This window comes from Panthera leo, chromosome C1, assembly GCF_018350215.1.
Source record: "Panthera leo isolate Ple1 chromosome C1, P.leo_Ple1_pat1.1, whole genome shotgun sequence".
Taxonomy (NCBI): Eukaryota; Metazoa; Chordata; class Mammalia; order Carnivora; family Felidae; genus Panthera; species Panthera leo.
Genome location: NC_056686.1, coordinates 17,050,048 through 17,072,973, shown reverse-complemented (window position 1 = coordinate 17,072,973; position 22,926 = coordinate 17,050,048). Strand labels below are relative to the sequence as shown.

The window sequence follows — 22,926 nt, the reverse complement described above, 5'->3', positions numbered from 1 at the left end:
TCCTTCCCATCTTAAGGTAAAAGTGAGGAACACAGATGGACAAAGACTTGTCTAGGGTCACACAATGAATTAATAGCAGAGCTGGGGACTGGAACCCATGTCTCCAAGCTGAGTGCCTTTTCCACATTTGCTGAGTAATAGAAATAGTATTTGTTGAGTGATTACTCCATACCAGGCCCTGGGTTAACCACCTTTACATAGATTATCTCATTCAATCCTCACAACTCCCTGGGGAGTGCCCCTCTTGAAAGCAGGACGCCTTGTCTTCCATTTCGATTTCCCATCGCATCTAGCACAGGCTCTGGGCACCTAGCTAGGCACGCAATGAAAACTTGGCAAAGTCCAAGTCCTGGGAAGGGGGAAAAGAACGAAGGGGGCGGGACTAGCCGGAAGCCCCGCCCACCAACACAGGCCCCGCCCACAAGGTGCTGACGCCACCACATGGCCCCGCCCCTCATTGTCAGTCCCGGGGAGCCGGAGGAGGCGCCGGACGCCGGGAGCTGAGCGCCGGACCCCTCGGCGGGCGGGAGCGCGGGCCGGAGTCCCTGAGGTGAAGGGTGTGCGGGGAGGCGGCGGGCGCGCGGCGCGGGAGGCTGAGGCGGGCGGGTGGGGGCGGCGGAGGGCGGCCGGAGGGGGCGGCCTGCCCCGGCGAGGGGTCGGGGCACCCGGGGGCGACTGGGCAGAATCGGCGGGCGCACCCCGGGGAGGGCTGTGGGGGGTGTGGAGTTGAGGTGGGGGGCAGTTTGAGCGGAATTTTGGAGAAAGGACTCGGAAGGGGGTCATCTTTTGGGGCGAGACCTTGAGAATTTTTTTGGAGTTGGAAATTTTCCTTTTGGAGGGGGAGGGAAGGTTCTGAGAGACTTCTGGTGGGAGCGAGAATCTGAGGAGAAATGTTTGGGGCAGAGAGCCGAGGGGGCATTTTCGGGCGGCGGAGGAGAGTTTCGGGCCGAGTTTGGGCTTTTGGGGGGGAGGGCGCGCGGGACGCGGTGGGGGCGGGGAGCGGCGGCGGGCCGGGCGGGGGGTCGGGACCGCCGGGGAGGGGGCTGCGCGGGGCCCGCGGGCACCCGGGGAGGAAGGAAGTGATCTTACAGGAAGAGCCCGGGAGCTCCCGAGGAGGAGGAGGAGGAGAACGAAGAGAAGGAGGAGGAGGAGGAGGAGGAGGGCGGTTTGGGAGCGCTCGGGCCGGGCTGCGGGACCGGGCTGCGGGGGGCGCGGGCGGGCTGGGGAGGGGTCCCGCCGCCGCCGCCGCCGCAGCTGTCGGCCCGCCGCGCCGGCCCCGCGTCCCGGCCGATGCTGGCCTCGCAGCCAGACCGCTGGGCCGGGAAGGAATTCAAGGCATTCGCTTTGTTTAAGTTGCCAGTAGACAGTCCTTAGGACTAATTAATGGTGGAATCTGCAGGGGGACGCGGGCGAGCCGGGCCGGGGCCGCCCCCCGCCCGCCGCCGCGGCGAACTTTCCGCAGCGCGCGCGGCCCGCCTCCCTGCGCACCCCCGCCCCTGCCCGGGCCGGGAAGGAGCCATGGCTTCCCGAAGCGCAGGAATGAAGTGCGGTTTCTGGGGCCCGTGGCCTCTGGCTGCGGAGGCTGCCTGCGGGGAACCCGGCGTCCCGGAGCGGCCGGGCTGGGGATTCGGAGCCGGTGCTGGAGCTCTCAGAGGTGCCTGCGGTTTCTCTTAATAACCTTGGAGGAGGCTCTGTGAGCCGAGAAAGACCATCTTGCTTTGGAGCATCTGTTTCTTCGCGTCAGCCCCTTTCCTAACACTGCAGAGCTTGTTGTGGCTTGTTTCGGAAATGCCGAGACCAGTGCTCACACTTGAGGGTGGGAGAAGGGAAGAGAATAGGCAACCGCCCCCCTCCCCCCCCCAAAAAAAAAACAACAACAACAACAAAAAAACAACACACAAACTCAAAAAACCCTGCAGTGCAATCTCCGGAAAACCGGACACTGCTTGCAGATTCGCCGTCACACCTTCACTGACTTGAATGACCTTGGGGAAAGAATTGCGCTTCTGAGCTCCCGGTGCCTTATCGGTCGGTTAAGGAGAAAACACTCTCTGGACCTCCCTGCCTTTTGGGGATATTTTGAGAGGTGGGGTTTCTTCAGGGCATTTTACCGACTGCTGCGGTTCCGGCCCCAGGCGCTGGGCTGGTGTCCGAGTTGGGGGAATTCAGATCACCTAGTAATTTTATTAGCTCAGATTAGGGAGGGAGACGTTTGGGTTTTTAGGAGGATATGTCTCCTCGGAGTATGTTCCGGATTATTTTCTGTCACTTTGTGTGCAGCTTCGGTGGCATTCGTGTGGCTAGATTAAATAACTCCCATAGAAAATGCTTTTGTCAGAAATAATTATTTTGCTCAGGATTCCCCTTGGGGCAGATGAAGGTTTTGCTTGATTTACTCAGAAGAATTTTCCAAGTTTCTAAAATTAAATCACTTTTCTAAACATAGTAACTAAGGTCTGAAAAACTGGAAGTAGTGGGACGGGGAAGGAGTTGATTGAGTATGAACAAGGCAGCAAATACGGGTTCTCTGTTCTGTGATTACTAACGGCGATTGTGGATTACCTTGATTCACAGGTATTTTCTTACTCTTAAGTAACTTAAGAGCAAGAAAGGGAACCAATGATATTGTTGAGTTGCTTACTCTGTGCCCAGGAATTGTGCTAGGTGGCATATCTCTCATATAGTCTTCACAACAATGCTGCGAGGTGCTAGTTGGCATCCCTGGTTCACAGATGGGCAAACTGAGGGTCAGAAGGTAAAGTGACTTTCCTCAGTTTACAAATACAGCTGGTAAGAAGCAGAGCTGGAATGCAAACCCAAGTCTGTTTCTGAGTTCCACGGTTCTCTCCGTCATGCATAGTGCGTTAGTTTCTAGGCCTTTGACTGAAGCCACTGGGTCACCTTGGACTGTAGACTCAAGTCCGTTAAGTCTGTTCCCCAATAGTGTTACCTTCTTTTCTTCCAGCAATGTTGTCTGTATGCTTTTTTTTTTTTTTTTTTTTTTAATGTTTATTTATTTTTGAGACAGAGAGAGACAGAGCATGAACGGGGGAGGGTCACAGAGAGAAGGAGACACAGAATCTGAAACAGGCTCCAGGCTCTGAGCTGTCAGCACAGAGCCCGACGCGGGGCTCGAACCCACGCACCGTGAGATCATGACCTGAGCCGAAGTCGGACGCTTAACCGACTGAGCCACCCAGGCGCCCCTGTCTGTATGCTTTTGAGATGTTTTTGTTTTTTGGTAGAAAGACAAACATATAAGGCTGTGCTAGTTGTGTGTTCTCCATATAGTAGGTACTTAATCTTTTTTTTTTTTTTAAACGAAGGAAGCATTTGTATTGAAATACAGAGTGCCAGTGTGATCCTAGATACGGTTTATGTAATGGAAGATGATGGGTAGCTAATGGTCCTTCCACTGTAGAGGCGTGACTGTTAGGGTAACATTCATGGTCTGAAGCTGAACCATTTTTCTTTCATGTAACATGACTTTTTGGGACAGTGTCAGCTGGTGAGTAAAGCATATTACTTAACAGGTAGGACCCAGATAGTCAAGCTGAAAGATGTGGTCTAAACTTTGATGCACATAATAGATGCTCAGTAAATATTTGCTGAAGATGTACATGCATTCATTTTTTAAGAATCAGCTTTATTGGGGCGCCTGGGTGGTTTAGTTGGTTGAGCGTCTGACTCTTGATTTAGGCTCAGGTCATGATCCCAGGTTTGTGGGATCGAGCCCCACTCCAGGCTCTGCTCTGAGTCTGGATCCTGCTTAAGATTCTCTTTCTCCTTTGTCCCTCTCCCCTGCTCGTGCTCTCATTCTCTAAAATAAAAAAGAAAAATCAGCTTTGTCAAGGTCTAACTTACATACAGTGAAATTCATCAGTTTTAAGTGTACAGTTTGATGAGCTTTGACAAATGTATCCAATTGTGTAATCACTATGACTGCCATCATTATTTAAACTGCATGTTGTTTTTAAGATATTGGTTAGCAGAGTGATCCTTGGGAATGCTGTGAAGTTTCTGTGTTCTGATTCAAACTGATGAGATCAGAGTGAGTACTAGAGAGTCAGTGTGCCAACTTTGTAGGAAACAGGGACATCATAGTTATTTATTGGTGAGGTGTATGAGAAGAGAAAGACTGGTAGAGATAGGAACCCTGGTTATATCAGGGGAAAGAAATTCATGAGGAATCAGGTTTCATTTTAAGACAATGGGATATATGTTGTGGGGGGAAAATTACCCAAAGATTGATTAAGGAGTAGAACTTTTATTTTTGTTTTCTTTTTGAAATGCTACCACCTGAAATATAAAACTTAACATCTTTGGCTCTACTTAAGAAGTGCTTTACACATTATAGTTCAAGTAATTCTTAAGGGTGGGGATGCTATAAAATAATTGAAGGCCTTGCCCTTCCACCTATGACAGAATATCCTTAGTGTTTGTGTCTAACTTCTTTTAGCTACTATTCCGCAAAAGGAATACATCAGGTAGAAATTGTGTCTTTTTGGGAAGACATAAAATTATTTTTTCCTTCTCATAATTTCTCAGGTCACTGGACCACTCCCAGTCTGTCTTGAGCTGTAGCTCAAGTCTGTCTTAGAAAAGGTTTAACACCTCTGTTACCAGGCTTCTAGAAGCAGCCCCATTTTATCTTACCCCTGGTTTCTCCTTATCCATTCTGTTTCTACACGTTGACCGTTCTATAATCCTTCTTTTCCACTTGTCAGTCTTGAGAATGGAAACTCAGCAACCATGGGCTCTCAGTATATCATTAGGAAATAATAATTAAAATACCAGTTTACAGCTCAATATTTTGGGTGGTGATAGGGAGAAAGTAATAACTCTATTGGTAGTTATTATCCTCTTACGTGAGGAAGCTGAGCTCAGAGCAGTTACTGCCAGAGATAGTAAGGGGTGGAGGCCATTCATTTGAGCTCATATGTGAATGGTTGCTCAAGTTTGGGATCATTTTCATTATACTCTTTGTGTATTAGGGTTGAGGGGTCAAGGGAAGAGCTTGGAAATAACCATATTAAAATATAAGCCAAAAGATAACAAGCATTGTTAATCTTTTAGGCATTGCTGTCTTTAGCTATTCCTTTCTTAATTTCTAGAGATTCTTCCTTTCATTCTAAGGCATTTATAGCTCATTTTTTTTTTTTTTAATGTTTATTTTTGACAGAGAGAGAGACAGAGCATGAGTGGGGGAGGGTCAGAGAGAGGGAGACAGAATCCGAAGCAGGCTCCAGGCTCTGAGCTGTCAGCACAGAGCCCGACACGGGACTCAAACTCACAGATTGCAAGATCATGACCTGAGCTGAAGTCGGTCGCTCAACCGACTGAGCCACCCAGGCGCCCCTATTTATAGCCCATTTTTTATTGCTTAACTCCCTTCCCAAGTCCTTTGTTTATTCTTTATGAACATGGTACTTTGTATTCGCTGGCTATTTGACTTACCCCTTTCCCTATTTTATATGAATCTAAGAGTTTCCATCAGGTTAATCTGTCAATCATAACATATTTGGGTGTGCTCCTCTATTCCCATTTTATCTGAACAGAGTAATATTTTTAAAACATTATTAAAAACTTGCATTAAAAATTTTAAAAATCATATCTTGTTATTTAAGTTATATATAAGATATATAATATATATGTTTAGAAAAATACACATGTACAATTTGATCATTTTTTTTTTTTTTTTCCCACAAACTGAATGTATCTATGTAACTGGCACCTAGGTCAAGAACTGGTACCCAGAAGTCCCTGCTGAGTTCCTTTCCAGTTCCTGCCTCCCTTTCACCTCCCTGGGTGACTTCTAACAGTGTATATTAGTTTTGCCTGTTTTGTACTTTTGTAAACTGGACTCATACAGTGCATACTGTTTTGAGTCTGGTTCCTTTTATTCAACAATATGTTTGTGAGTAGCAAAAACTTTTAAAAGTTTTTTAGGGCTTGGAATAAAAATCAGATTCAAACTCTTTATCTTGGCATATGATGTCTTGTATAATCTGGCCCCTGCCTGCTATTCCAGCTTCACCTTCTACCAGTCTTCAATCATATCAGCTTCTTATTTATCCTTGATAAGCTCTTTGCTACCACAGGGCCTTTGTACATATGGCTCTCTCTTCCTTGAACACTCTTTTTCCCTGTTCTTTGCCTGGCTGCCTTCCTCAAGCCTCAGCAGATGTATCAGAAATACTTTCCCTCATCATCTTATTTTGCTAGTCCTTTTCCGTTATTCCCTGTTACTAGCATCTGTTGCCTCCCTTCACAGCACCTATCATAATTTATAATGATATATATCTGCTTGCATAATTGTTATCCGCCTTCCTCACGAGACTTCACAAGAGCAGGGAACTCATCTGTTTTGTTCATTAGTGTATACCTAGTACCTGAAACAGTGACTGGCATATAGTAGGTATTTAATAAATATTTAATGATCACATTCCCATTCAGCACCTTTGTTCCCATTATCATTTGTCCTTTTCTTTTCTTATGCTGTTTAACTATTTAAACTTTTCCATCCTTCAAGGCTCAGCTCAGTTCCCCTCTATGAAGTCTATGCTGACTTCATAAATTTACTTTGCAAAAGTAAATCTTCTCAACATTTTGACATTTGTTGCTGATAACCCTCGTGTTCTTGGGAAGGTATACTGGCATGTATCTTATCTACCTTGGTGGGTCAAAAGCTTCCCCCCCCCCCCCACCAAAAAAAATCTTGCCACTTGTAATGCCAATACCTTTTATGTTCTTAGTTAATTTCACTAGTCTGTATCTTTACCTGATTGGATCAGAGCTTCTTCATCAGAAGCTAAGTTGTTTTAGCCAGTACTCCCCTCAGTTCCTTTCACTGAGCTTTGCACATAGTAGGTCCTCAGTAGACTTTTTGATGATTGATCATAATGATGCTTATGTAGAGGTAGCAATTTTAATTTTTCAGGCTTATTTACGTGGACTCCTTTTATTAGAATTTAGCTTAGTGTTTTCTCTAATCCAGAGGTTGGGAGTGCCCCAACTGCTTCAGGAGTTATAACAATTATTAGGGTGTGAAAGTACAGGAGTCCAGTCCTGTTGCCACAAAGCACATACTCCTTTGGAATCTGTGACTAGCAAAGAAGTAACTATGCACCGTTCCTTCTTGGAAAGATGCTTAATCAGTGCTGTGTAATGCTCTCAGATTGGAGTTATTAACTGAAATGAGATATGAGGTAGTACCTCACTTGAACTATTTTGTTGAATAACATTTTATTTTGATGTCAACAATGAAAATTCCAATCCAATTAACTCTGTTTAAAACTACCTTCTCTGACTTGGGCCACTAAGCTGTCTCAGTAGTCCTTCTTCCTTTTGTACTAAAGGCAGAAGAATATATGTACTAATATTGTATATACTTACTTTAAACCAATTTAAATGCAAATTTAAATTAGTAGTAACTGGGATGATTTAACTTAATATACATGTGGTACAATTGGGTGATAAATGTAAATTAAAAAAAATTTTTTTTAATGTTTATTTACTTTTTTGAGAGAGAGACAGTGTGAGTGGAGGAGGGTCAGAGAGAGAAGGAGATGCAGAATCTGAAGCAGGCTCCAGGCTCTGAGCTGTCAGCATAGAGCCTGATGCGGGGCTCGAACCCACGGACTGTGAGCTCATGACCTGAGCCGAAGTCAAATGCTGACCAACTGAGCCACCCAGGTGCCCCAAATGTAAAATATTTTAAAGAGGTGCCTAATATGTATTTTAATGATTATTTTGACTTTTTTTTAAAAAGTTTATTTATTCACTTAGAGAGCTAGAGCCTGCACTCTTGCAAATAAGGAAGGGAGAGAATCCCAAGCAGGCTCTGTACTGCCAGCATGGAGCCCAACGAGGGGCTCCAACCCACGAACTGTGAGATCATGACCTGAGCCAGAACCAAGAGTCTGACGCTTAACTGACTGAACCACCCAGGTGCCCCTTGACTTTTTTTTTTTTTAATTTAAGTAAACTCTGCACCCAGCATGGGGCTTGAACTCATGATCCAGGGATCAAGAGTTGCATGCTCTACTGACTGAACCAGCAGGTGCCCCATTTTGACTTTTCTGGTGGAATTATATCAGAAGATTGTGGGGTAATTTAGTAGTTGTTTTTATGGAAACATTGGAGCAGAGGTACTTAAATTTCTTTAAAAAAAAATTTTTTTTTAACGTTTATTTATTTTTTGAGTTAGAGACAGAGCATGAACAGGGGAGGGGCAGAGAGGGAGGGAGACACAGAATCGGAAGCAGGCTCCAGGCTCTGAGCCATCAGCCCAGAGCCCGACGCGGGGCTCGAACTCACGGACCGCGAGATCGTGACCTGAGCTGAAGTCGGACGCTTAGCCGACTGCGCCACCCAGGCGCCCCCAGAGGTACTTAAATTTCTGAGAGATGTTGGAGTAATTTTGTTCAGAGTCTTCTTACTGTTATTTTTGTCTCTAACTTACTTTATAAATGTTTTATAAAACCAGTCTATTTGCTTTTTACCCTTTTTACTCCAACTAGGTCAAAATAAGAAGTATAATTAAAGTGCATTTACATTTATCCATACTTTAGAGCACCACTGGACTTCATTAACTAAAAGTTTTCTTTTGAAATGTGAGGAGACAAGTGATAAACTATGGGAATTCATTATAAGAAGTGACTTTCAGAGTGGATTACAAAGGTAGTGTGTACACAACCCAATCTCTTAGAAATTCACAGCAGAATTGGTTGTAACTTTGGCTTCTAGGCATCACGAGATCTTAGAGTATGTTTCTGAATCATTCACTTTTAGTCAAGTAAACTTTTATTAAGTGTGGTTTGTTGTATTCTGATTCTTTGACAATTGGTTATCTCTTTGTGTCTTAGTTTCATTCCTTGACCATTTTGATTAGATAGAGCTTTACCTCTTGAGATTATTTAAAACTACATGATTCCAGTTCTGCAGCCTCAAAGCCTCATTTTTTCCATCTTTATAATGGGGAGAGTGGTTGTGAGGATTAAGTAATTTAATGTACAGAAGCATTTAGGTCATAATGCCCGGTACACAGTAACTATTAGTCGTTTCAGTTTTACATTTTTGTTTACCCAAAGAAAAGAAAAATTTCCTCTTTTCATTATTTTTAAAATTAATGTGATTTAGTTTAAAGTCAGATAACCTCTTTATATACTGGGCAGACAAGAAAACACTCAAGAATTTTTGGGGCGCCTGGATGGCTCAGTCTGTTAAGCATCTGACCTTGGCTCAGGTCATGATCTTGGCATTTGTGAGTTTGAGCCCCACGTCAGGCTCTGTGCTGACAGCTCAGAGCCTGGAGCCTGCTTCGGATTCTGTGTCTCCCTCTCTGCCCCTCTCCTTCTCATGCTCTGTCTCTCTCTGTCTCTTAAAAGTAAATAAACGTTAAAAAAAACTCAAGAATTTTTAAAAGCTTAATTTTAACTTTACTAATTTTTTTAATGTTTATATATTTATTTTGAGAAAGGGAGGGAGAGAATCCTAAGTAGGCTCCACACTGACACGAGGCTCCATATCACAACCTGTGCCAATATCAGGAGTGGGACACTTAACCTACTGAGCCACTCAGGTGACCCTTAACTTTACTAATTTCTGATGAAGCTAAGTAGCTTTCTCAGTGACTAGTTTGTTTATTCATTTGAGAGAGAGAGCGAGCATATGGGAAAGAGGGGCAGAGTGAGAGAGAATCTCAAGCAGGCTCCGCACCCAGGGCAGAGCCCATGGCAGGTCTCCATCCCTTGACCCTGGGATCTTGACCTGAGCCAAAATCAAGAATCGGAAGGTCGAATGACTGAACCACCCAGGTGCCCATCAGTGACTAGTTTAATTTCCTTTATTAATCTATTTTCCTTGAATGACTCACCCTTAGCCCAAATATTGGCTATGTGGTTATAATTGGTACAAGGGAGAGACAATTTCTGGATGTTTTAGTCAGTTCTTCATCACTTAAAGATAGACCCTACAACTGGAAATTGAGACTAGTGGTGAGATAATATATGAGAATATTTCAAACCATTGTAGTTGTTGAAAATTATTTATTTTTCTTTTGAAAATTATTTAAAAATAATTTTTAAAAATTATAAAATAAGAATTATTTAAAAATCTGGTTACGGAATTTTTGGATAGTGATACTTATATTGTTAGCCATTTACTTTTGCTTATTCTAAGTACAGATCACAAATGATTTTATAACATTATTTATGATATTTGTCAGGTAGTATCTTTTTTTTAAAAATTTTTTTTTAACGTTTATTTATTTTTTAGACAGAGAGACAGCATGAATGGGGGAGAGTCAGAGAGAGGGAGACACAGAATCTGAAATAGGCTCTAGGCTCTGAGCTGTCAGCACAGAGCTCGACGTGGGGCTTGAACTCACTGACCGAGAGATCATGACCTGAGCCGAAGTTGGCCGCTTAACTGACTGGGCCACCCAGGCGCCCCTGTCAGGTACTATCTTAAGCATTTTATGTACATTATTTCATTTACTCGTTCATTTAATAAATATTTATTGAGTGCCCGCCATGTGTCAGGCACATAATCCTATTTAATCCTCACCACACCCATGAAATAGGTATATTGTTTATTATTTTAGCCCCATTTCACAGATGAGGAATTGGGGCACAGAGAAGCTTTGTATTTTGTCCAGTGTCACAAAATCGTCCAGGGTCAGATTTGGCATTTTTAAAAAATTTTGAATGACAGTTGCTAAAATCTAGGCATAAGTTACTTCTATGTCAGATTTTTTTCTTTAGAAGCATATATATATATCTATATAACTTTATAAAATAGGCTTCAAGGCCAGCACAGAGCTCAGTGCAGGGCTTGAACTCACCACCGTGACATCAAGACCTGAGCTGAGATCAAGACTGACTGACCACCCAGGTGCCCCATGTATGTATTTTTTTTAAGATTTTATTTTTAAATAATCTCTATACCCAGTGTAGGGCTTGAACTCATAACCTGGAGATCAAGAATCACATGTTCCACCAACTGAGCCAGCTAGGTGCCATTTTAGAAGAAGGAAATACATATATATTAGGGCGTGCACACACACACACACTCACGCTCACACACAGGGGAGAGGGAGAGGGAGAATCCCAGGCAGGCTCCACACTGCCAGTACAGAGCCTGAGGATGAGCGGCTTGATCTCACTGTGAGATCGTAACCTGAACCGAAATTAAGAGTCAGATGCTTAATCGACTGAGCCACTCAGGTGCCCCTAGGAGAAGGATATTAATCAAATTTTGAAGTATGTGGTAAATAGGTTACAGTCAAAGTACTTAGAGCAGGATGTGTTAGGCTAGGTAAGCTAAGCTAGGATAATTTCCTCTCTTTCCCCAAATCCATCTCAAAACAAAAACCAACAAAAGAACAAAAGACAACTTTGAAGTTCCTTCATTTGGAGAATTCCACTTTACCCAAACTAGCCTGAACCAAATGTAAATTTTCAAGAAGAATGGATGTAAATAACTGTGTTAAATACTGTTGCTTCAGAGGCACTCTGGGAGCCAGTGTTATGGAAGCATGATAGTTGAATTGTTCAAATTAAACAACCTCAGTTATTATCCACAGTATCAACTTTGCTGATTTTTACATAGAACTGCTTTTCAGATTTTCAGTTTTGTTAGCTGTAGTTTTATGGTTGTCTCTGAGGGGTATCTATAAGGTAATATGACTGCTTTTTGAAAACCAGTATCAGAAGTTTCCAAAAAGAAGCAATTGTATATTTATTTTAATGAGACTTCCAAACTGAAATGTTTGGCGTACTTCTTTTGGATTTGCCTTTAGAGCATATTGCACATTCAGTCCTGACAAGTCTTCATTTTGGGAGAGTTATATTTAACTTTTGAAGATAAGCAAGTCTGGTGAATGAAGTGAGTAATCAGTTATGGTTTTTGGTAATACATGAGATGTAATTCTAAGAGGTGGACACTAGGATTTTCGTGTGTAAGGCTTGTCTTTGAGCATCTGCAAATAGAATTATAAGAAGGTTTTGAGCCTTGGCGTCATTGTAGGATGAGTCTTGCTTCCCAAGATGACTTAAATAACAGCACTGATTTTGAACCTGTATAAATAGAAATCATTGTTTGAATATAACTTGCTTAATGTATTCTTGATTGAATTGAAATTCTCTATAATGAAAGCATTATCTTGTATTAATATCAATATTTTACATATAGCCTTTAAAAATTAGTTTCTTTTGGGGCACCTGGGTGTCTCAGTCAGTTAAATGCCTACTCTTGATCTCTGCTCAGGTCATGATCTCATGGTTCCTGAGATCGAGCCCCGTGTTGGGCTTTGTGCTGACAGTGTGGAGACTGGTTGGGATTCTGTTTCTCTCTCTCTCTCTCTCTCTCTCTCTCTCTCTGCCCCTCCCCTGTTCAGAGTCTCTCTCTCTCAAAAATAAATAAACTTAAAAAAAATTGGTCTCTCTTTTTCTGTCTAAAAAGTAAGTATTTTAAAAAAGAAAACAGTCTGCTGAGAGGCAAATATATATAGGAACAGATTTGAACTTCATTATGATTAAAAGGTGAAATATATTTTCTTGACCCACTTACCCAGGCATTATGTGTGTAGACTTTCTGTAAGACTGAAAGAGTTCAGATAGAAAAATGGTATCATTTACCTTGCTCTGATAACGTTTCCTGTTTCTAAAAATAAAGAAATCTCTGGTTTTATCTAGTTTCAAGTTTACTGGGTAAGTTAAATGCTGAGCAAGATAAATGTAGTTAATTTTTGGCTCTTTAAACCTTGGAATAGCTTTATCACAAATGTGCTGTCTTCCCAATTACCTGGGGGTATTTATCTTATTTAGGCCATCTTAGTGATTTGTGTCTAGTATCAGTGAATAAGCAGAATAATAATTGAAAATTTTCTAAGGATTCTTAGTCATTGAGGAATAATAATAAAACCTAACATTTATGGACTATGTGCCAGCCACTGTATTTAAGTGCTTTTTATATCTTTATTTAATCTTACTCTCAACAATCCCTTGGGGTAGGTACTATTATTATCCCCGTTTAATAGGTGAAAAATCCTTAAGATAAGAGATCAGTTTGCCTAAAGTCAACACAACTGGTGAATGCCAAGCTAGGATTTGACTCCTGAGTTTGCTGTTGAATGTTACCATGAGCACATGACGATTTTATGAACTATGTGCATTTAAGATCACTATTCCCTGAGTAAAAGAGGTCAACATTGGCTTATGTTCCCTAGCGTAGGAAGAATATCATTTTTAGATCTTGATAAACTTAAAGATGTATTAAATATCTTTAAAATGGAAGACTGCTCCAGATACACAGAAACTGAATGAGTATTAAAGATAGTACAAAGGTAGTTTAGGTTGTTTGTGTGACAAAGAAATGGTTGCTGGTAGGTTTATATCAGGAATAGCAGTTTTTATGCTTTCTGCCACAGCTGTACTGGAGTATGATAGGAGATATTCTTAATATAATTTTATAAAATGATATACTTTCCAACTAAATTTTTTTTTTGTAGGAATTTGAGGACTGATGATTATGTTAGGCTTGTTTTAAAACTTGATCCAGAAGTGATTTGAAAGAGACTATCAGAATCGTAAAGAAGTCTGATGAAAAATAGTTGGGTTGGTAGTGAGGCAGTTAATAGAGCAGGGAGAAATAATAAGGTAGGAGGGATAAAATTTCAGATCATAAAAGCCAAGAAGAGCGGGATTAGAGCAGGAATAGGGGAGGTAGGTGGCTGTTCATTAAGTGGGTATAATCCAGAAGAGTGCAGAGAATCTTTATGGAAGAGAGGTAGAGAGGAGACAAGGAACACTGGCTTCATTTACATTTTTGGTCAGTTTCACATCAAATTTAAAAGCCAATAATTTAGTCTATTCAATTTATAGTACCTGTTTTATATTCAACTCAGGGCTAATTAATGTGGACAAAACAAAAAGACCAAAAAAGTGCTGTATATATAGCCTTTGTTTCTAAGGAATTTAAAATTCTAATTGGGGAGACAGTACCTGGTTTTTGAAACAGTTCTATGGCAGGGGCGCCTGGGTGGCTTAGTCGGTTAAGCATCCGACTTTGGCTCAGGTCCTGATCTTGCAGTTCGTGAGATTGAGCCCTGCGTCAAGCTCTGTGCTGACACCTCAGAGCCTGGAGCCTGCTTCGGATTCTGTGTCTTCTTTCTCTGCCCTTCCCCTGCTCATGCTGTCTCTCAAAAATAAATAGACATTAAAAAAAAAAAAAAAAGTTAAAAAAAAAAAAACAAACAGTTCCATGACAATATTGGATCATATGTAAATGCCAAAATGGGTGATACTGACTGTTGATTCCAGAGCCTGGATTTCATAAACCAGTCATATTTCAAAAGAACTTTTTGTTTTCTAAGTAAGGACACAAAATTGAAAAACTAACTTTTTGTCTAATTACCACTGTTTCATAAAAGATGGAACATTTTAAAACAGTTAAGTGAAAGGGCATAGTCTCAGATGAAAGTTTTTATATTGAGTAATTTAGCCGTATGGAAAATCTAGTATTCTTTGGTGAAAATGTCACAATCTATGGCACAGTGGTAAATGCTCTAGGAGGTCTGTTGTTATGGTACGGACTTGTGTCAAGATGACAGGTAATAGTTTAGTGAGATTAGTCTGGGCTGAAGTGGTCTGTGAGGTCTTCATGGAGTCAGACTAGAGTTTTACAATGATAGGATATGAATAGACAGAAAGGAGAGGGATGGTTTTCCAGGCCAGGGCAACACAAGAACAAAGATACTGAGGTTGGGATAAACTTATATTATTGACTGGACCCAAGAATACTTGTCTACTCCACCCTTGAGGATCACTGTTGGGGCAGCCTTGACCTGGCAGCCCTGTTTTCCTCCTTCAGACATCTGTAGTTGCTGGGAGCCCCCACTTGGTCTATATAGCAGGCATGCCAACCCCACAGCCAGACTAGGATCTGAAATGGCAGTGGGGGTGGGGCCTCGGGCTCTCCTTGGATAGTGTTAGTCTCTCATGAGCTGATCCTGGCCTGTGTTGCTCCCAAAGTAGCTTGGCCCCCTGCCTGCCCCATAGACAGCACCTAACAAGTAAACACACCTAAACAGGTAGTCATCTACCACAAAGATGCCTGTGAGGAGGTAGGCCTTCTCACCTGCTCTCCTGCTAAACAACTGCTTTGGTGCCAGGGAATATCACCAGGGGAGGAGAGGGTGTCCAAGAGTGGGGACTTCTGTTGTAAAAGAGGCCTCCCAGGCCACTTAACTCAGGGAGGATCACCATTTTTCTCTGCCTGGATTAGCTTGGATGCCAGCCAGGCTGTTCCATCCATCCATCCACTCAGAACCGTGTCTCCTCTGTGGGGTCCCGTATGGGATTGTGAGGCGTGGGGTGGTGAGGGAGAGCTGTAAGTGAGTGCTGGGGAAGAAGGAGCTCTGCAGGCATCAGGGCAAGGAGGTCAGACCTTACACTCAGTACACTGGCCGCAGGCGCAAGCCCCGCTTCTAAGGGGTTAGCTTTATCTAGTTGCTAAGCGGTTAGCTGTATCTAGTTGGACACCTCGGGATCCACACAGTTGCAAATTGGAAGTTTTCTGTTGAAGTGTTTACTTCAGCTGAAAAAATAATGTTTTAGAAAAGTTTTCAAGTTCTAACAGTTTTTATTCACTACTGAAAGTTCTGAAAGCATCTTCTTTCATTCTAAAAACAATAAACCACTTTCTGTGGACTGTGGAAAAAAAAAGAATACTTGCCTGCTCCAAGAATAGAGTTTAGATTATGGACTAGGAGGAGATAAGATTAGTGTGGTAATGCTCAGATTATGAACAGTCTTGAACATTATACTGAGGAATTTGGACTTGCTCTTGCTACCACTTAGGAACCACTGAAGGTAAGGCACTGATAAATTAGGAATTGTAGACTGATTAATCAGGAGGTGTTATATAAATTATTGGAAAGGAAGCCAGTTAAGGACTTTTGTAGAAATTCAGGTGTGGTTTTCTGTCTATCAAGACCTGAATTTAGGAGTTAAAAAAAAAAGTATATTAGAAGTTTTGAAGAAGGGAGAGTTAGGAGTTAATGATGTTATGGAGAAAGAAAGTAAGCTCTAAGGTTATGAGATTGGTAGAGCTGGTGGCATTTGTGATATTAGTTAACTAAAGTTGGGGAGGACCTAAGGGGTTAGCCTTTTTGCCTCAGATTCTCTGCTGTGTTACTCTATATCCACATGCTTTTTTGACATCATTTATTTGAGATATATTGAGATTCTCTAAAATTCCCTTGGGATTGAACTGGAAGTTAAAAGGTCTCCTTTATTTTGGAAACACTCATTTAGAGGAAATATGTATAGTATATTTCAAACCACTAAACATTGTATAAGTTCTTAGTTATGGAAATTGTACCCTAATAAATACCATTGTTAGATTTATCAGGTGCAGAGGGATTTTTGGAATTTTTGTTACTTTAGAATGTTTTCATTTAGCAGAATTTGTCCTCTATATATTAACAGATTAATATTATCATTTCATTAACATCTACTATATATCAGGATCTGATGTCTACTATTTAATGTTTAAAACTACCGCATGAAATAGGTATTGTTACTCCTACTTTATAGATGAGGAAACTGAAGCTCAGAGAGGGTTTGAGAAATGTCCCTGGGGGAGAAGTAGAGTTAGGATTCAAGATCTCTGTGACACAGAATCTATGTTCTTTCTCCTTCTCTGTTCTTGGATTAGGGGTCAGAAGAATAGGAATAAGGAGAGGAGGGTAAGATAGATTACCCAGATTAGACAGTAATTCAAATCAGTGAAGTGCTACCCAAATATTAACTGGTGTTATCTGGCCTTTTCCACCCTGTCTGCATGTGCAGGGGTGGGAGTGGGGATGGTGTAAAAGACCAAATATGATCTAGCCATAGTTCTAGTCAAGGACATTCACTTATCTTTTGGATAATGTCTCTCAAAGCCTTTTGTACAGCTTTCAATAAACCCTTTATAAAAATGTCCAATTCAGAAAATAAAACAATTATTGACAGTTCTGCAAATTGCTGGCCTGGCAAATGAAATCTAAGGAAGTTTCAGGGTCCAGCTTCTGGGAAAGTGGGATTGAAGGTCATTCCCCTTGAAAATGTAGTTAGTGCTGGACACTAGCCGTCATTGACACATAGCACTATTTTGGGGGATGTTCCTCTCTTCATTCTCCCTATCATCCACACCCATAAAAGTTTTTAGCTTTTCTTCATGTGTGCTGGTGATAATTTCTTCAACGTTCTCTCTCTTCAGTATTATAAAGAGAGCTCAGCCCCCCCTCTCTCCACCTCATTCCTGATGTTCCTTTACCAGCTGCTTGTATTGGGGCTAGTAGAAAATGTGCACAAATGTGAGCAAAGTCCTAGGTTCTTAATTTTTTCTCTCAACATTTCCTCCATCTCATAACCCATAACTGAAAACAAGTTTTTTTCCTCTGATGAATGCTATTATTTGTAGTTTTGTTGGTTGAATACTTTGCCACTCCTTGGACAGTGGGAACAATTAATGTATTTCTAGTCCTTCACTGTCACTTCTAGATCATTGTTTTGCCATTTTTGCATGGCTTCTGATTTTTCAAAGTTCCTGCCATCTGCTCTCCTCTGTTTTAATTGTGTTTGGTGACTTTCAGGATGCACATGGATCACTTTTCTTCCCCATCCCATTTCCTAGTACGTACTTTGTCTAGTACCTCAGTTTTGTCAATTACTGTCTCATCCTTAACTCTCTTTATTGAGTCCTTCCTTTGAGAATTGGAATACACTGAAGTCTTTTCTATCTTAAATAAAGAAAACCCTCTGGTTTCTTTTAGAGTTATTGCCATATTTTTTTCTCTTTTACTCTCAAACATCTAAAAAAAGAGTATTCTATATACTGCCTTTTCATTTACACTGGTTTTTAAATATCTTTCCTGTCTTGTTTCTGCTCCCAATACTTTACCGTATGTGCCCTTTCAAAACACCCAGTGTCCATATATTCCGTCATTTTCATAGCCTTTGTCTTCCTTAATCTCTCTTCAGTATTGGAGCTATTGATCATCATCTTCCTTGGACCTCTGTTCTTTGACTAGGAGTTAAAAATATTTGTGTTTGGCCCCATCTAGCCTGGTAAGGCCATTTTACGTGGAACTTGGCTGGTTGTTTGACTCTGATGTTCATCTTGGGACCTGTACTGACTAGCAGAGAAGGGGTGGAGCTGGTTGGCACTGTGCATCTCATAGTGCTCTGTACCCTGTGGACTTTTAAGTAAATAATTTATTTGACTTGCTAGTCTTCCTGTTCTCTCTCATCCTCTCTCCCTAATCCTACATGGCTTGTTTGTAAAATGGATTGCCCACTTCTGCTCTTGACTCTGGTTATATACTATAGTATATAAAAGCAGACATGTCTTTTTTATTTAATTTTTAAATGTTTATTTTGAAAGGAGAGCGAGTGTGAGCGGGGGAGGGGCAGAAAGAGAGGGAGAGCAAGAATCCTAAGCAGGCTTCCCACTGTCAGAGCAGAGCCCATTGCGGGGCTTGATCTCACAAACCCTGGGATCATGACCTGAGATGAAATCAAGAGTTGGACGCTCAACCAGCTGAGCCACCCATGTGCCCCAGACATGTCTTTTTATAGAGCAGACTTTGGGAAAGAATGATATGAATTAAGTTCTTTGGTAAACTCATGTGAGATTTGAAATGCTCCAGAAAACTTGGGAAAGTTTAATGAATATCAAGTAGTGGCCTTAATGAGAAAATTTTTATGCCTTCTCTTTTATTTTAGTATTTTCATGGAAGGCTATTTCTGGGGGGAAAAAACAGATTCTATCACAGCAAAAATAATTACACTGAAATCTCAGTATAATAGAATTTCTAAGCCCCATGTATTTTTAGGGGTATTTGCTATAATAACACTGTACTGTTACAGTTCCCTGGAGTTTGGAGTTAGGATTTTGACCTGAATTTGCCAAGACAGTTTCAGAAAGTTGGAGAGATAGCTGAGAAGTACTGGCATGAGCAAATGTGGGTTAGGCTAATAGAAATTTAGTAGAGCAAATTTTTGAGATGACATGATTTTTTTGAGAAGGAAACAGTATTGAGTAATGCCACTTTTTGTTGTTGTTTTGCTGTGTTAAATGATCATTGAAGGCTTGTATCCCGAAATTTTTTTTATCCTTAGAGATTTGAGTCATTCTCTGTTCTTAGATGTTTATCACCTTCCTGTACAGGAAATGGAATTATTCAGCCTAGAGAGATGATAAAGAGCTTTGGACTGAGTCTGGAGGTTCTGGTTCAGTTTTTGTCATTATTTAGCTATATATAGACTTGAGCAAGTCACTTTACTCTTTGGGCTTCATATATGTCAAATGAGAAGATGAAGTAAATAATTTCTGAAAAGATAACTACCATTTTAATTTGAGATGTTTTGATAAAAATCCATTCACAATGACTCTCAAAGTCAATTTACCAATTAGAAATGTGATAATTTGTACTGATAAGTTTGTGACAATTTGTATTAAGAGATAAGAGTTTACAGTATGTCGTTTGACACATAAGAAATACAGTGGAGCTATAACTTCAAAATGGTAGAATAGATGCTCACATCAGCAGCAGTGTTAAATGGATTATAAATTTACTAGAGCGGTGCCTGGCTCAGTCGGTTATGTGTCTGACTCTTGATTTCGGCTCAGGTCATGATCTCATGGTTTGTGAGTTTGAGCCCCATGTCAGCACGGAGTCTGCTTGAGATTCTCTCTCTCCCTGTCTCTGCCCCTCCTCTGCTCACGTGCTTTCTCTCTTTCAAAAATAAATTTAAAAAAATTTACTAGAGAACATGACTGAACTATGGAGGTCCTAAAATGTGAAATCATATGGAAAACAGGTAAAATGGCAGAGTGAAATAATATTAATAGTAGCTAATGACATTTGGTTAGCACTTACTCTATGCCAGCCACTATTCTCAGATGATTTTATAACGCATTGAGTCCTTAAATAATTCTGTCTGGTAGTTACTATCCCCATTTTACACATGAGGACACTGAAGCACAGTTAAGCAGCTTGTCCATACGGCTATTAAGTGACATATTGTATGACTAGGTTTGTGTGACTCCAGAGTCTCTGTTCCACATACACGTATCTGTTACATGTTAACATCAAGAGTGCATACACATGAAGGTATATAGTGGTGGAAACAAAGTATAATTCATATATTCAATGTTTGACTAGGTTATTGTGTTTGCTTCCTTAAGCCATGTGTTATAATATCTTAACATAATTTTCATTACATGTTACAATTATATTATTTTAGTAATATTCACTCACATTTACTGACTATATGGCTTGGGTTTGAATTCCAGCCCTACCACATGATTTTTGTGTAAACTTGGGAAAGGAACTCTACCTCTTTGTGCCTCAATTTACTCATTTGAAAAATGGAGTTAGTAATACCTGCCTCCTAGTGTTGTGAGAAATAAATGAGTTGATGCAAAGGGCTTAGAATGACAGGAAGTAAACATGTAGTCAGTGTTGGCTGTTAAGCTTTTAACTTTTCCAAGTACTTTAAATACCATTTCCTTCAAATAACATTCCTCTTTTTTTTTTTTTAAGTTTATTTTGAGAGAGAGCTAGCGCACCTGTGCACAAGCCGGGGAGGGGCAGAGAGAGGGAGAGACAGAATCTTAAGCAGGCTGCGTGCCATCAGTGCAGAGCCTGATGTGGGGCTCAAACCCACGAACTATTAGATTATGACATAAGCTGAGATCAAGAGTCAGATGCTTAACCAACTGCAACACCCAGGCACCCCTCAAATGACATTCCTATGTGAGAGGTAGGGCCTAGAGTCTAGCCTATTTATTTCATTTATTTATTTTAAATGTATTTATTTATTTTGAGAGTGTGAGCACATGTTTGTGTGAGCAGGGAAGGGGCAGAGAGAAAGGGAGAGAGAGAATCCCAAGCAGGCTCCATGTTGTGAGTGCAGAGCCAGATGTGGGGCTTGCTTTCACGAATGGTGAGATCGTGACCTGAGCTGAAAATCGAGTCAGATGCTCAACCCCCTGAGCCACCCAGGCACCCCTAGGGTCTAGCATATTTAGACCCGTTTTACAAATGAGAATTCCATGAAGCAATTGTCTTAAGGACACCAGATCAGAATTAAATGGAATAAAATTTAAAAGGTTATTTAACCCTGGTCTGAAAGAGAAAACAAATGGCTTGGGATGAGTGTCGTGTAATAGTCACCTCTCTTGTATAAGTAGGACAAGTCTGTGGTGTTTGGAATGGGAAGGAAGATCATTCCTAGCTTCTCATTTCTTGTTCCAGTCCTTGATTCACTTCCGCTCTTAGAGGGGGATGTTGCTGCGTCATTCCTATGTCCTGGTGTAGCCATCTAGCAAGCTGAGAAACAACATTTGAAGGGTATCAGATTGGCTGGGAACTGAGAAAAAACAGTGTACCTTTTCTATGTGGAAGAAAAGGTAAAACGAATGGGAGACGTGAACTGCTAGTATGAGCTGATGCTGTCATGTGAGTTTTATGGATTTAACTCTTGACCTGCTTCAACTGAATCCCAATCTTGTGTCGGGTGTCAGTTTTCTGCAGTTGTTTAGAGGCATTTTTAGGATTTAAAATGCTTCTAGCTTTTTTTTTTTAAACCGGTTTTATGCGGCTTGATACATCTCAGCTGTCAGCACTCGATTTTGCTGCAGTATGTTCTGCATGCTCTCTGCATTGCTGTAACCAGATCTTGGTAAGACTTGCCGTTCCATCTCTTTGACGAAAAGATTTCTTTGCATCTCTTTTCAGGCTAGTTTGCTGAGGCATTGGAGGCTCTTCCCTACTCCTTGGAAAAACCTAAAAAGCGTTTCTATTTTGAGACGTGACCTTGTGTTGGGGTTTCTCTTGGCTAGGATTTCCGCAGCTAACGGCTGTTAGCTTTCCCTTAGCTCTAAAACATAGGAACAGTGTCTTCAGCAAATGTATATTGTACCTGTCCATGCAAGAGACTACTAGTAGTCACTGGAAATGCAGAGTATAAAAATTGAAGCATATTGCATTAGAGTGAATAATGATTAAGGATAGGTGAGGCAATAATATATCAAGGGAGTTTTAGAATCATGCAGACCTTGATTTAATTCCCAGTTCTGCCTTTTATTCCCAATGTGACCCTGGTCAAATTGCTTACCTTTCCCGAATCTCGATTTTCTCATCTATAAAACCTAGTTCTTAGGATTGTTTTAAGGTTTGAGAGAATAAATTGATAACCCTGAACAGAACGCATGATATAGTGCTGTGAAATGTTTGCTAACCTTCCTGAAGTTGATGGGGTTCCTCGTTAAAATTGGGATATTAGTACTTAGTTCAGCCTTGTTGTAAAGATGAAGTGAGAGTAGAGGGATGCCTGGGTGGCTCGGTTGAGTGGTCAGCTCTTGATTTTGGCTCAGGTCATGACCTCATGGTTTGTGAGCTCAAGTCCCACATCGGGCTCTGCACTAATTGTAGAGCCTGCTTCTAGATTCTCTCTCTCCCTCTCTTTCTCTGCCCTTCCCCTGCTCTCATGCTTGCTCTCTCTCTCTCTGTCTCAAAATAAGTAAACATTTTTAAAAAAAGATAAAATGAGAGTAGATAGGTAGCTGGCATGTAGATGTTACATGTGCAATAAAGAACTGGGACAACTGGAATACTTGAGGCAATATTTCTTTTGAAGAAACAAATTGAAATACTACCCAAATCATACCAGCAACTAGCCAGTGCTATTTCAGCAGTCTGTTTGTGTTACTCTTGCTGTGCTGAGCTAAATATGTGCATTTCCAGTTGTATTTTGCCGGTGATTCATTATTTCCTCAGTTTATCTCAAGGTCCAGGCCTTTCTTTTTTATGCATAATCATGTTCTACTCATTCTGAAAGATGAGCTTAAATTCTACCATGGAGCTCT

The 22,926-nt window shown here is 41.1% G+C and overlaps 1 protein-coding gene across 1 annotated transcript in view; it reads left to right on the top strand.

Annotated features, from left to right (window-relative positions):
- Positions 1-470: 470 nt before the first annotated feature.
- The window catches only part of LUZP1 (leucine zipper protein 1), a 91,811-nt gene continuing 69,355 nt past the window's right edge, over positions 471-22,926 (top strand). The window contains exon 1 of the mRNA XM_042951065.1: positions 471-550. The gene's annotated coding sequence lies outside the window, so the exon portion shown is untranslated. The remainder of the gene's footprint in view (positions 551-22,926) is intronic.